Genomic DNA, 14,592 nt, shown 5'->3' with positions numbered 1-14,592 from the left:
CACGTGGGTTTTTTTTCTTTTTCTTTCTCTCACCCTCTCTCTCTCGCCTGCACGTGAGCCTTGTGCTTTATGCTGGGAAGAGGGGGGAGGGGCGGTAGTTACACTCAGTAGCAGGAACAGAGCCAGAGAGAGAGAGAGAGAAAGAGAGCCAGGGACAACAACGTCACATTAGAAAGGTATAGTAATCATCCACAACTATTTTCGGTTGCAGATGATAAAGGATTCAGAAAGTTTATTCATGCAGGCCCATATGACAGAGAATATGCATCTTCTTTTTGTTTTCCTATTATAATTTATATTTAATTGTGTTGTGGTTTGCAGTGTTTTGTGTTGTTTCACTTTAAATTTGTAAAAGGAAAAAGCTGAAAATTTAAATAGTTAAAAGTTGAAATGTGAATAGTTGATTTTTGTATTATATGATTTATTTATTACATTTTATGTGGAGTGAATAAATAAAAGTATATTTACGGTGGTCCCTAGAGACAAAGCACATACAAACTTCAAATCACGTACGAACTCTGAAGCATGTACAAACTCCAAAACACGTAAAAACTCCAAAACACGTACAAAAGACAACAGAAGTGATCCAGGATGCTGGGCGCAGTGTGGAGCTTTTGTTATCTTGTGGCTACACAAGCCAAGAGTACCAACAACCGGATTTGGTGTGTGATAGTAACAGGTAGATGAACTTTTTTTTTAATTATTTGAATATATTTGAGTGCCTGTGTATAAATACACAAACAATACACACATGCTTTCAATTGTGTAATTTAAGTGATCTAGTAGCTCTGCTTTGGAAGTTCCGTTCATGCTAGAAATGTGTTTCGGAGTTTGTATGTGTTTTGTCTCTAGGGGCCACCGCATATATTTATATATAAACATATATAAATAAAACCACTTTGTTTTACGTTAGTAATTCCTTTTGTGCAGAATTTTATATTATTGTTAATAATAAATTAATTAAAGCAACAAAACAACCTGAAGAGCCGGTTGGGAGCCGAAAGAGCCGGGTCTTTTTAGTGAGCCGAACCGAAAGAGCAGGATCTCTAAAAAGAGCCGGAAATCCCATCACTACCACGGAGAGAGCCGCACCTCCTCACGCACACGGGTGTTTATGAAAACGGGGACTTTCCGTTCTTAAAATCTCTCCGCCCACATGTAAACGCCAAAAACAAAGTCAAACGCTGCCAAGAACATGGCAAATCCTGACCGAGTAGTAATGTTGGCTTATCGCAAGCTTGGAGGGAGGTGTACTTCTGAAGTTTGCGTTTTTCTGGAAAGGAAGCAAATTTTTACTTTTCAACTGCCTTCAATCTTTCAAGTGTGTGTGTGTGTGTGTGTGTGTGTGTGTGTGTGTGTGTGTGTGTGTGTGTGAAAACCATAGTTAGTTACATTTGCAGTAACAGGATTTTGTCGTTGTAGAAATTCATCTCATTGTGGCGAAGGAGCAATAACCAGTAAAGGTGACTAAGGAATGCTGACAACGCCTCCTGGGGAGGAAGTTACCCCTGGAAAGATTTCTAAAGCCAATGTGGATCTTAAACTAGCTACCAAAGCCCTCAGGCTCGTTATTAACAGCAGAGGTGAGGTTAAAGGCTTCTGAAGATTAGGACTCAGATTGATCCGGAGGAGCGGTGCATCAGTAAAACCGTTCCACACCACCCTGAAATTTGTGTGTAACAGCTGGTCTGTGCAATGCGCAATAAACACAACATATTATTTACTGCCAGATCATAATAGCAGATGATACCACAATGTAACATGCAGGCATTAATCTAACAGTTTCATTAAAAGCTGCATTTTCACAGATATTTCACTTTTATTTGTTGTAGATGCAGCAGAGAGAGTGACTTGCTATGTGCTGAGAAAAAGGAGATCAATTCAGTTCATCACTGAAGACTAACAAGTGTGCTCACCTCTAAACACTCAGCGTGAGGACTGAAGGAAGAGTTTTACACTGCACTGCGCTCACAGCTTGTAGCCGATTAACACTCGTTCGAATAACAAATCCCACTTATATAGCTATAGCAAAGCCTCAACAGGCATGGACTTAATGCAGTTTGCAGTGTGCCATAAATGTCTAATTCATGAGAAAGAAAGGAAATGACAGTGTTTTTTAATCCAAAAGAAAACTGGAGAAATGAGAAGGAGACAGGAGGAGGAGAGAAGAAACAAACACTTCACATGTCAGATTTGATCACACTGGGTTAAACAGCACACTTCAGTTTAGGGGAAACACTGTAACATTGCGTGTTATGTTACAGTGTCAAGACCATGTGGAAGAAAGAAGACTGATTCAAAACCTCAAAGTGAAGCTAGAGTTAAATGCTTTACTTAGAAACAATTCACGAAGTAAAAATCATCAGGTAATATTAGATTTCTTAGACAAACACATTTATATGATAGCATCTAATCCTGAAGTGACATTCTGGACCACACTCCATACCAGTTGGTGGCGGTATTGCACCAATTCTGTTGTTTGACAACCGCCAATATAATTTAGAAGAAGAGGAAGAAGAAGAAGAAGAAGAGGAAGAAGAAGAAGAAGAAAAAGAACGAAAAAGTTGGAGGAAATGTATTCGTTTCTTGTGGGACGTGATTCTGTTCAAACCCGGATTATCTTCAGTCTCTTTTGTTCCTGCTTCCTAATGGGCTGAAACTTTGTCACGTTCGCGGGATGTTGAGTGTTCAGGTCAGTTGTGTGTCTTCCCGCCCTGTTTACCTCGGTGTAAGCTCATTGCTCACTTTTCATTTTTCGTAGGTTTTAATTTACGTTTGAAAGTTTGAAGTGCGGGTTAAAAACGGCCCGGTGTGTTCAAGGACGCCGCGGACTCGTGAATACGAGAATCCACTTTTAATATGTTTTTAGACTAAAATGTCGCTGTGTGGACGTCACGTGTCTGTCAACAAGTGCTGCGAATTTAGAAAACACGTCGGTGCAAATTACAAGTCTGTGTCATCATTTTTGTGCGTTTGCTGTCGGGCTGTCAACTCTAACGCCGTCATCACGATTAATGGGATTAAAAGTTTAAGTGAAAGTGTTACACACTGAAGGACGACAGGGTTCATTCAGGTGCACATGAAGATTTATTGCGCTGAAACACAGCAAAACAATTCAGTGTTACTGGCGGCTTCCATTGTAATAACTGGCCTGCGTTACTTTTGTGGCATTACGTGTAATGGCCACGTATTAATCAGCCCTTAACACACAGAGAAAATGACCAGTACACAATAGACAACATAACATGTACTGGCTGGTCTATTTCCTATAACTTTAACTGAAACCCGCTAACAGTTTCCTTTCACCTTACTGATGGAACAACACGTTACAGAGATTAATGCAGGAGGCTAACATGACTTAGCTAGCGCACAAATGTTACTAGGATTACCCACAGATAACGTGAAACAACTCCCTTATTCGCTCACATTAAACACCATATAAACAAGAATTACACTCCAAACATGTTAAATAAGCATCAACTTTACATAAATGTATGTAGTTCTCGTATATTGCTCTCACCTGAAACACAGCAAAACAATTCAGTGTTACTGGCGGCTTCCATTGTAATAACTGGCCTGCGTTACTTTTGTGAAGGATTATTTTGCCAGTTACCCGTTTGGCTGAGCCGCCACTGCCACCTACTGGCGAAACTAAATATCGCCCTAACATCACATCAGGTGGGAGCAAATGAGCTTTTCGCTCTGTGTTATGATGCAAACTATTGTCACAACAAATAGCAAAAAATGATGATGGGGGGTGGGCACGAACACATAAGGAACACATCTGAGACTTGTTCTTAATGCGCAAAATACTCAGGGCGCCACACCCTCCCCTACTTAATAAAAAAAGAAAGAAAGAAGGAAAAAAAAGGCTTCCGTCTATTTTTTCCTAAACTCTTTGAACATGTTTGCCGTTGTCAGTACATTTCTTGTGTACTATTAGTATACCTATCCCTGGGTAACAATTATGGTTACACATGCTTCTGACATCTGTTCAATGAAACATTGCAGTACAACAATTTGCATTCAGCAAATTAAAAGTCATGGTAGAAGCTAATCATGAATCTTGTTGTGCCAAGTAACCATTTTTTCTCCCTCAAGGTTAGTAAACAAGTTCATCATGTTACTCTGAATTTCTGACTGTAACCAGACTCAATATTCGGCCAACAATACACTAGTCTGTTACCACACTTAACTTTGTTTACATATCAAGGCATCTTTTACAGATGGTCATCATCATCATACGTTCAGCATGTGACAAGTTAGCACACACCATAAGAATGAATGTTAGATTCTGTCCATTGTCTGTTGGTGCTACATTTGCTCTATTCTGCTTGTCACAATGTTCATGTAAATGTCTTCATTTTGGATCAGTTTCTTATTACTGTCTCTCACACCTTGCTGGTATATCTTCAGGCCACCAAGGCCTCCACAGTCTCTGGGTGCAAATAGCTCCCATCTTAACACTGTCCATATCAGCTTGTCTGACTGTGGGTTGTCCTAATATATCATATGTCAGCATTTTGGGCTGACGTCGCTCTCTCTTGGGGTGTCTGAGGACAGGTGACAACCCCTGTTCACTGTTGGAGTCACTGTCTCCTTGCTCATCTTGTTGTTCATCCTGTGACTCCTGGTGGTTGTAATGTTGCTCTGCTGTCTGCAACTCAGGTTCGTGTATCTCTCTGTGGTCCTGTAAGAAAGGGTCGAAGTCAGCTGTTTGAGGCTCCCCCAGTTGTTGTTCACCCACCAGAGATTCCAGGGTTGGAGGGATAATGGTGGTGGTACTGTTTTGCTGTGGAAACCTCCACACAAGCTCACCCTCATCCTCACTCTCCACGTCTGTGTCTTGTTGTAGTAGCTGTTGTTGAGCTTCTACCCCTTTTTGTCTCAGGCTTTTTCTTTTTTCGTTTTGCTCCTGTCTGTGTGGTTTTTCTACAGGTAGACTGTCACATGGAAGCAACAGGTTCCTGTGTACTGTGCGGCTTTTTCCTCCCCTCTCTGGCTTGATCTCGTAAACTGGGATGTCAGGGCTTTTTTGACTCACCACCACATACACTGTATCCTCCCAGTATGACCGAAGCTTGCCTGGGCCTCCTCTCTCCTTGAGGTTGCGGAGCAGGACTCTGTTCCCCGGATGAAGTTGAGCTCCGTAGATCTTACGGTTGTAATACTGTTTACCTCTTGAAGCTTCTTTCTGGGCTGCCATAGATGCAATCTCATAGGCCTCCTTCATTCGGGATTGCCATTTTGTCACATACTCCTCGTAGCTTAATTGCTGTTCCTGTGAAGGCAAGTTGAACAAGATGTCTATAGGGAGTCTTGGAGTACGGCCAAACAACAAATAGTACGGGGAAAACCCAGTAGCCTCATTCCGAGTGCAGTTGTAGGCGTGCACCACTTTTGTCAATGATTCCTTCCAGTCTGCTTTTTCAAGGTCAGTTAGTGTTCTCAACATGGACAACAAAGTTCTGTTGAAACGCTCCACTTGCCCATTTCCTTGTGGATGGTATGGGGTAGTGTGAGAGCCACGTAAACCACAGACTTTTTGCAACTGGGAAAACATCTGATTCTCAAATTCCCTGCCCATGTCATGGTGGATTCGTGCTGGGAAACCAAAGTTCAGAGCAAAGTGATTGAAGACCTTATCCACCACTGTTTTTGCAGATTTGTTTTTTGTTGCATAAGCTTGTGCAAAACGTGTGAAGTGGTCCATCACTACCAGTATGTACTCATATCCCTGTTTACAAGTCTCAAGGTGCAAAAAGTCTATGGACACAAGCTCAAATGGGAATGTCGTTGTAATGGTGGTCAGTGGGGCCCTGGTAATCTTACTTGGCCGCTTTCTCTTGAGGCATTCGCAGGCATGCATTACAAAATGCTCCACATCGTTTTGCATTCGAGGCCAGTAGAACCTGTCCCTTATTAAACACAGAGTTCTTTCTGCCCCCAAATGTCCCATCTCTTTGTGCAGTTCCCTGAACACAGTGTCACGATGCTCTTTAGGGAGAAGAAGCTGGTCTCTGCCTCTCACTCTCCTATAGAGGACCCCATCATCATTTATGTGCACTCTGCTCCACTGCCTCAGCAAGATTCTGACATCAGGGGGTTCTGCTGTTAGGGCACGACCTTTTGGTAAGTAGTTGTTGATTTTGTGTTGTAAAAAGCGACTGATGATGGGATCTTTCTCCTGACTCACTCGGATTTCCTCGGGTGACAGAGACTTTCCAGCAGACAGTGTGACTGCGTCTTGCACTAAACTGACGGCACTCAGGCTGACAACAACAGTTTCATGCAGCAGATTCTCCCTCTGCAATACTGCACTTTCAACAGCAGCTCTAGCGACACCCTGTTTGACTTCTGATGTGCACTGTGCCATATACTGCTCAATGTTTAGTGGTAAGCGGGATAGGCCATCTGCATCAGCATTTTTCTTCCCTGGCCGGTATTTGATAGTAAAGTTGAAGTCAGCCAGTTCACTCACCCAGCGGTGGCCTGTGGCGTTCAGCTTTGCTGTCGTAAGGACATATGTCAAAGGGTTATTGTCTGTGTAGACAACAAAATGTGGGGCGTAATATAGGTAGTCCCGAAAGCGTTCACAGACTGCCCATTTTAAAGCCAAGAATTCCAGCTTTCCCGAATGCATATGATAGTTTTTCTCAGGGGGTGTTAATGTCCTTGAGCCATATGCAATGACCTTCATCTTGCCTGCTTGCTTTTGATATAACACAGCTCCCAGGCCCTGTTGTGAGGCATCACAATGGAGTACAAAGGGCTCTGAGAAATCAGGGTAACCCAGAATAGGTGGCTGTGTTAGACAGTCAGTCAACTCATTTAGGGCATTTTGATGGCTCTCAGTCCATTTAATGGGTGTGTTAGGCGGTGGTCGACCTTTCGGTTTTGTCTTAACCACTTTCCCCTTTGCCCTGGGCACTGGTGGCGGTGCTTTATCTGGAGGCAGTGTCAGCAACTGGTACAGGGGTTTTGCCACTTTTGAAAAGTTTGGGATATAGGATCTATAGTAGGACAGGAATCCTAGGACCCGACTCAGTTCCCCCACTGTGGATGGTGGTTTGTCTCTCAGAGCTTGTACAGGGACTATTTCCGCTGGGTCCATGGTATATCCCTCTTCGGACACCATCCGACCAAGGAAACGTACCTTTTTCTTGAAGATGTCACATTTCTGTGGGCTGAGTTTGACACCATGTTTTTGGTATCTCTGAAGGACGGCTCTGATGTGTTCAAGATGAGTATCAAATGAAGTAGAGTGGACTAGGTTGTCGTCCAAATATGGCTGACAGATTACATCCCGCAGTCCCCTTAAACAGTCCTCCATGCTCCGCTGAAACTCTGCTGGGGCTGAGCTGAGGCCAAAGGGTATGCGGTTCCACTGGTACAAGCCCCAAGGTGTGATGAAGGCTGTCAGGGGGCGACTTTCAGGGTCCAGGAACCCCTGATGGTATGCTTTCCCCTGATCAAGAACAGAGAACCAGGAGCTGCCATGAAGGGAATCTAGCATATCCTGAATTCTGGGAATTGGGTGTCTGTCTGGTACTGACTTCCGGTTGAGTTCCCTGTAATCACAGCACAATCTCAATTCACCTGACTTCTTCCGAACGCAGACGATTGGAGATGAGTAGGGTGACCTAGACTCTGAAATCCACCCACGGTTCAGCAGGTCTTGAAGATAGTCTTTCACCTCTTGGTGCAGAGGCTTTGGCACAGATATGTAGGTTTTTCGAACAGGTGTTGTGTCATGCAATGTGATGTGCATGTTTAAACTGGGGATGCACCCAACATCTTTATCATCATAAGCAAAAGCATGACATTCCTCTCTTAACAGCTGTCTCACCGTTTGTTGTTCATTTTCACTGAGATGGTCCAACTTAACTGGAGGGTCCCACTGAGGTGGCTTATGGCTGGAGGAGGGTGTGTTCATAACCTCATTCACCTGTATAGGAGGCTGTGATGAAATCTGCTCCACTGAGTCTTGTATCTTTTCAGGGGTGATGGGGTACACTGCTTTTATTTCTTCCAGATGTCCCAGAACAGTGTGAGGGATTAAGTTGACATCCCGCTTGTTGGTATTAGCTATCGCGACTGGGATGTACACTGACCTGCCCTCCATTATGGTGACCAGTCCCTCTTGGATGACAAGACCCTCAGGCAACTGTGATGGTTCATTCGGGACAAATAACAGACTCTGTCCTGAAAACTGGGCTCCAATGTGTGCACGGACATATGTGGTGGTAATCTGTTCAGCAGCGAGACATAGTCCCCTCTTTCCTGCCAATACTGTGCCCACACTTTGGTTTTGGTCTGGTGACTGCAATAGTTTTAGTACTGATTTAGCAGTGTGTACTGATACTGAAAGGATTTGGCTGATTTTTCGAACGTTGCGTGAGCTTGGTTGTCGCTTGCCCCATTTACTCACAACTTCCTCTATTACATTAAATCCAATAATGGGCAGTTGTGCAACATTGGGGTCACTGGATACAAGCATTGGGACTAGAAGACAATTTTCAGGGTTACAGTCCAAATAGAATTCTGTCTCTACCCACCCATCATATGGGATTTCACTACCATTAGCTGCTAAAGCCACTAGAGGTTCTGTTCCCAACAGCTCAGCAAGTGGCCTGACAGTGCTGTGTGGTAGGTGTTGTTCTCGCCATTCATTGTTAATCAGACTTGCCTGAGCTCCAGTGTCCCACAGGGCCTCTACTGGTACCTTATCTAGGTGGCACTGAACTGTGCATCTTTTCCCAATGAGACTGATGAGCTTGGTTTGCCGTTGTGAGGGTATATAACCATTAGATGTGTCACTTGTCAATTTGTTGCTGTTTGGCTCTTTGGGGCCAGTTTCAGTGCGTGTGAAGTCATTTTGTGGTGCTTGTTGATGCGAGGTGTCTTGCCCATAGACAGGATTTACCTGGGACCTGGGTGATGAGTGGGCTACTGTGGGTCCCGGCTCAGTAGCCCCCTCCCGTTTCCCTGGGTGATCCTAGCCTGCCTGCACCCTCGGGAAAGGTGACCCTCCTGACCACAGCGATAGCAGTGTCTACACAGATCACCAAGCTGAGCCTCTCTGCACATTTGGCAACCTCTAGCACGTCTTGTTGTAGGAGAGAACCGACTGTCCATACTTGACCTTACTTTTGTTGCTTCCAAAGTCTCATTAAACATTTTCTTTACTTCAAGCACATCAGCTTTCAGGCCTTCAATCAGCTTAGCTGTCTCTGAATCCAGGCCCTTATTCTGTCCTTGCTTTTTCTTTGTGGCACCTCCTTCACCCCCCTTTGTCTGGGTTTCATCCTTTCTGTCTGGTTCACTGTTCAAAGGTGGCTGAGTGTGGTTGTGCTGTGACTCTGTGTGTACCTCATTTATCCTTGGTGTTTTTACTATAGTATTTCTCCTCAGTTTATTTTGTCGCTCTAATTCAAGGCTGGCTGCTTCATTTATCTTCTCAATTAGAACCTCATCTGTTACTTGGTAGTTGCTAAGATAAGGCTTTAACTGAAACTTCACGGCTTCACTGAGGAGGCCAGTCTCTAATGAGCGCAGGAACTTGCGCTGAATTAAGTCTGGGCTGAACTGCTCCCCTTCATCGTCATCACCAGACTTCCAGAGCAATTTCTCTCTGAGTTCTATTGCCCTGAACAGAAAGCACTGAGCAGATTCTTTGGGGTCTTGAGATATGCTCATGAGTTGATGAAGCAGGTCAGCTGACGAGTCTACTTTGTAATGTCCCCGTAATATAGTTCTTAGTGTGGGAAGTGTGAGGTCACGCTTCACTTCCAGCAAGTCTCGAAGGTGAAGGCCAGGGCTTACTGCCTTAATCACAGCTTCAATGATTTCAGTCTCTGAGTAGCCTTTCTTAAGCCCGGAATCAATTTGGTTGGTCAAGCTAGTGAAAGATAACTTGTCTTTTTGTCCTGCTTCCCCGATCTGACCCCAGATCCGAAAGTCTTTTCTCAGAGTCACTTCTGGTGTAGTAAAGGGTGCAGGCTGACTTACTTGTTTTTCACTTATCCCAGCTGCACCTCTAAACTCGGTCCCCAACGCTTCAATTTTTTCTTCCAGAACACGTCGTGCTTCTGCTTGAGCTTGTTGGAGCTGACTGTACTCTTGTTTCAGTTTTTCTATCTCACTGAGCTCTACTCGTTGTATCTCCACTTCAGCTACAGGATGTTCTTGTAATGACTGTATGAATGACTGGAGATCATGGATGTACTGCTGAAACACTTCAGATTCCTCTGTTTTTTCAATCTCGTCCAGAGTACTTTCTGCCAGCCGAATCAGAGCACGTCGGGACTGTCCTTTAAAACCCACCCCTGCTGGTTCGCTGCACTTAAGATGCTGGCATACCTTGGTGAGTTCGGGTTTCCCAAGTGTCCACAATGCTGTGCTGATCTCATCCTGTAGTTGTTCCATCTTTACCGAATGTTGATTTAATGTGTTCTAGGTTCTTGTCTGGAGCAGGAAATATGCTCCTGGCTGGCTCGCCAAATTATGTTACACACTGAAGGACGACAGGGTTCATTCAGGTGCACATGAAGATTTATTGCGCTGAAACACAGCAAAACAATTCAGTGTTACTGGCGGCTTCCATTGTAATAACTGGCCTGCGTTACTTTTGTGGCATTACGTGTAATGGCCACGTATTAATCAGCCCTTAACACACAGAGAAAATGACCAGTACACAATAGACAACATAACATGTACTGGCTGGTCTATTTCCTATAACTTTAACTGAAACCCGCTAACAGTTTCCTTTCACCTTACTGATGGAACAACACGTTACAGAGATTAATGCAGGAGGCTAACATGACTTAGCTAGCGCACAAATGTTACTAGGATTACCCACAGATAACGTGAAACAACTCCCTTATTCGCTCACATTAAACACCATATAAACAAGAATTACACTCCAAACATGTTAAATAAGCATCAACTTTACATAAATGTATGTAGTTCTCGTATATTGCTCTCACCTGAAACACAGCAAAACAATTCAGTGTTACTGGCGGCTTCCATTGTAATAACTGGCCTGCGTTACTTTTGTGAAGGATTATTTTGCCAGTTACCCGTTTGGCTGAGCCGCCACTGCCACCTACTGGCGAAACTAAATATCGCCCTAACATCACATCAGGTGGGAGCAAATGAGCTTTTCGCTCTGTGTTATGATGCAAACTATTGTCACAACAAATAGCAAAAAATGATGATGGGGGGTGGGCACGAACACATAAGGAACACATCTGAGACTTGTTCTTAATGCGCAAAATACTCAGGGCGCCACAAAAGCGTACAGCACATGTTCATGTATATAAACTTCCCCCTGTGATCAATAAAACTATTCTCATTCTTACATGCGAGTCCAGGAAGACTGCCATTAATACTTAACACAAAGATAAATGTCAAAGTAACAGCAGCTATAATAAACAGGGTTTAATTCACTCTGTAGTCTGCAGACTGTCGTAATACATTAGACCGGATTCTTTTCCACACTCAGAAACTGCAGATTGTGCCTTAAAACAGCGGCCACGTGGTTATCAGAGTGCGCAGGTGCACATGCTGAGTGGGCCTGTCTGCAGATGAGGAAAACTGAGAAGATCTACAAGGTTTGTTTTTCCTCCTCTTGATATTTTTGGGCTCTTTAGAAATAAAATAAAAATGACTGGCTTTGCTATCTTTGTTTAAACTGAGACAAAAAAGTGATCCATGTCGATCTGAAACAAAGAATCCTGGAACCACCTTCACTTTCGCTTTACTAATGTTAAGCTGCACAGGTTTATAGATGGCAAAAACATCACTGGTACAGTTTCACGTCATACTTTTTAGACACATTGCAAATGCAGGGCATACGTACTTTGCTACTTATTTCAGTATAAAATTATTTTCATCCTAAATACTGCATTGCTGTTTTTTGCAGCAGTTCTGTAGCAAGAATATGGCTCCATATGTTTATACTAGGGGTGCAACGATATTCGTATCGATGTTGAACCGTTCGATACAGTGCTTTCGGTTCGGTACGCATATGTATCGAACAATACAACATTTGTAATTTATTTTATCAACTTTCCTTCTGACGATGCTGTCTGTGTGGAGCGCTCAGTGAATCTGCGTTCGACTACTCCGCCTAGGCTGCACTGTCGAGCGCAGATCCACTGAGCGCTCCACACAGACAGCATCGTCAGAAGGAAGAGCGCAGGGCAAGCTAGCGAGACAGAAGTGGACCTCCCCCACCCTCATTCAGATCTGGCGTTTGGAATTATTTTGGTTTTCATGTGACGTATGACCCTGAAGGTAAGCGAGTCATGGACTAAAGTAAAACAGTATGTTGGATGTGCCACGCAATGCTCAATTACAAGGGTGGGAGCTAGTGTGTTAGCGCAGTTAGCTCGTTAACGTGTTGGCCGTCTAGCCCCATGCACGGGGCGATCAGGGGTAGCTCGTTAACGGAGATTTGCCGTGTTGTGGCGTTAAGGTCATTTCAGCGAGATTAACCTGAAAGCACTAGTGGGAACACAACGAATATGACTGCACATTTACGCTGACATCATCCTACTGCAAAGACAAGTGGAAGCAGACAAAAACAACAAGCAGCATGCTACAAACTTTACCCGAGTCATTTAGACAGCTGTTAGCACACGATTCTCCTTATGGAGACCTGATATGTTTAATATGCTGCTGAGAATATAGCCCAGAAGAAGCTATAGTATAGCTTTTATTTTGGAAAGAGACATTTCTCTGTAATAAACTCTCTTTTCCAAAGATGAGTGATTCCTCAATCAGATACAGGGCTCGCAATATCGCCTGCCCGACGTCCCGGGGCTAGCGATTTTTCCAGTCGGGCTACCAAAATCTAGCTCTTCCCTGCCCGTCGGGCTATTGTAGGAAGGAAAAATATATGTCAATGCTTTTGCATTCTTTCAGAAATGTAGCTGGGTAATTATGTCATTGGCATCGGTGAGCCACTGTCAATATGTGACATATTGAAGTTGCGTTTGAATTTGCGCTTGTTTTTTTGCTTTCACTTTGCAATCGCGCGAACTGTGTATAGAGAGCGACAGCACTGATCTGTGAGTGATGATAATTTGTGCACCAATTCCTCTGACATCGTCTTATTAATCGTTAGCTTACTATGCAAACATGACAAGTAGAGCAGGGCGATATGGCCAAAAATATTTATCACGATATATATTTGAAAATTTGCGATAACGATATAACTGACGATATAATTGATGCGAGACAAAATACAACTCCACAACATTACTAGCGCAAAAAGACAACCTTCCATTTATTTTCACTTAAACAAGAAGCTGGTTTTTATGTACATTAAAGCTTTATAAAAATGTAACAGTGCAAATGCAAATTGCTTGCTGAAAGTTTAACCAAAAGGCATTTCCAGTAGAAATGGGCTGACATATCCTGAGCATAACCATGTATAATATCCACTGAAGTTAAAAAGAGGTGCTTTGCAACATTAAACTGCAGTGTGCAGTACGTATTTTTCGGACCATAAGGTGCACGGGATTATAAGGCACATTAAGCGAAACAAAGCAGTCAGATAAATCAAACTTTATTAAACTCATTCTTCTTGCTTCCTCCACTTCTGTACCATTGATTCATTAATGTTGAATTCTCTGGCAGCGGCTCTATTCCCATGTTGTTGCAGTATACTAATGACTAACCTCGTATTGTGGATGGATTATCTCAGTTGTTCTCCTGACTGAAGATTGGTCCTTTTACAGCATCCTGCCATGCGATTGCATTTGTCTCTAACCATCAGGAACCTTAACGTTAACTTTTATAAGTGGAAAAGTGTTAGTGTTCGTCCTCCAGCTTCACTGTTTATGTTATGCTAACATAGCTGTGTCGCTAGCGATCACGTAGCACATCATTATATACCAGCTAGCCCAACTTCAGTAACCCTACAAACGTCACTGCTGTTTAGTTTCCTGTCTTCATTTATGTTGGAAGTGATAGCAGAGCTGTACGTTTGATTTTTTTCAGAAATCTCTCAGTCAGAACATGCTATATCATGCTTAGGTAACTAGCGAAACTAGCGAGCTAACTTCCGCTAGCTTCCTGCTAGCTTCTAACTCCGTTAAATGTAATACATTTTGTTTTCATGGATGCCTGGAAGTTAAACTTCATAGTTACACCTGGTAAAGCAGCAATGCTGATCGTTTTATTAAAGATGAAAGAATTTAGACAGTTTTTAACTCTTAGTGATGCTGCAGTGTTCGTTTGACCTGAAGTATACGGAGTTTAGGACCCAGATTACTCCCAGATTTAAGAGCATCTTAGTCCGACAAATACGACAATAACAACGGCCGCTTGCATGTTCTGCAAAAAAATGTGCTTTGTCGTGTATCTGACGGACAAACACCAAACCAGTTCCACATCACGGAAGTTGCACCATTTTTACAAACCAATTCTGGTTCATCTGTTTCACTCAACAATCGGCCATGTGCGTATGAAAACAAAGGCACTGCGCATGCGCGTTTTACTCATATTCTATCGCGATATTTCATTTTCCTATCGTTGCCTAACATTATACCGGTATTACCGTGAACGGTATAATATGGCCCA

The 14,592-nt window shown here is 43.2% G+C and overlaps 1 protein-coding gene across 7 annotated transcripts in view; it reads left to right on the top strand.

Moving 5' to 3' along the window:
* The first annotated feature begins 2,495 nt into the window (after positions 1-2,495).
* LOC146673007 (uncharacterized) overlaps positions 2,496-14,592 on the top strand; it is a 38,038-nt gene continuing 25,941 nt past the window's right edge. For 6 of the 7 annotated variants that reach the window (XM_085401351.1, XM_085401355.1, XM_085401354.1 and 3 more), the window contains exon 1: positions 2,496-2,692. The gene's annotated coding sequence lies outside the window, so the exon portion shown is untranslated. The remainder of the gene's footprint in view (positions 2,693-14,592) is intronic. The other variant, XM_085401356.1, reaches the window with a different exon arrangement.

Source organism: Rhamphochromis longiceps, linkage group LG3 (assembly GCF_057381845.1).
Source record: "Rhamphochromis longiceps isolate RC_006_pf linkage group LG3, R_longiceps_female_GT1.1, whole genome shotgun sequence".
NCBI classification, from domain to species: domain Eukaryota; kingdom Metazoa; phylum Chordata; class Actinopteri; order Cichliformes; family Cichlidae; genus Rhamphochromis; species Rhamphochromis longiceps.
The sequence above is the reverse complement of the archived record's forward strand: the minus strand, read 5'-3'. Positions and strand labels throughout refer to the sequence as shown.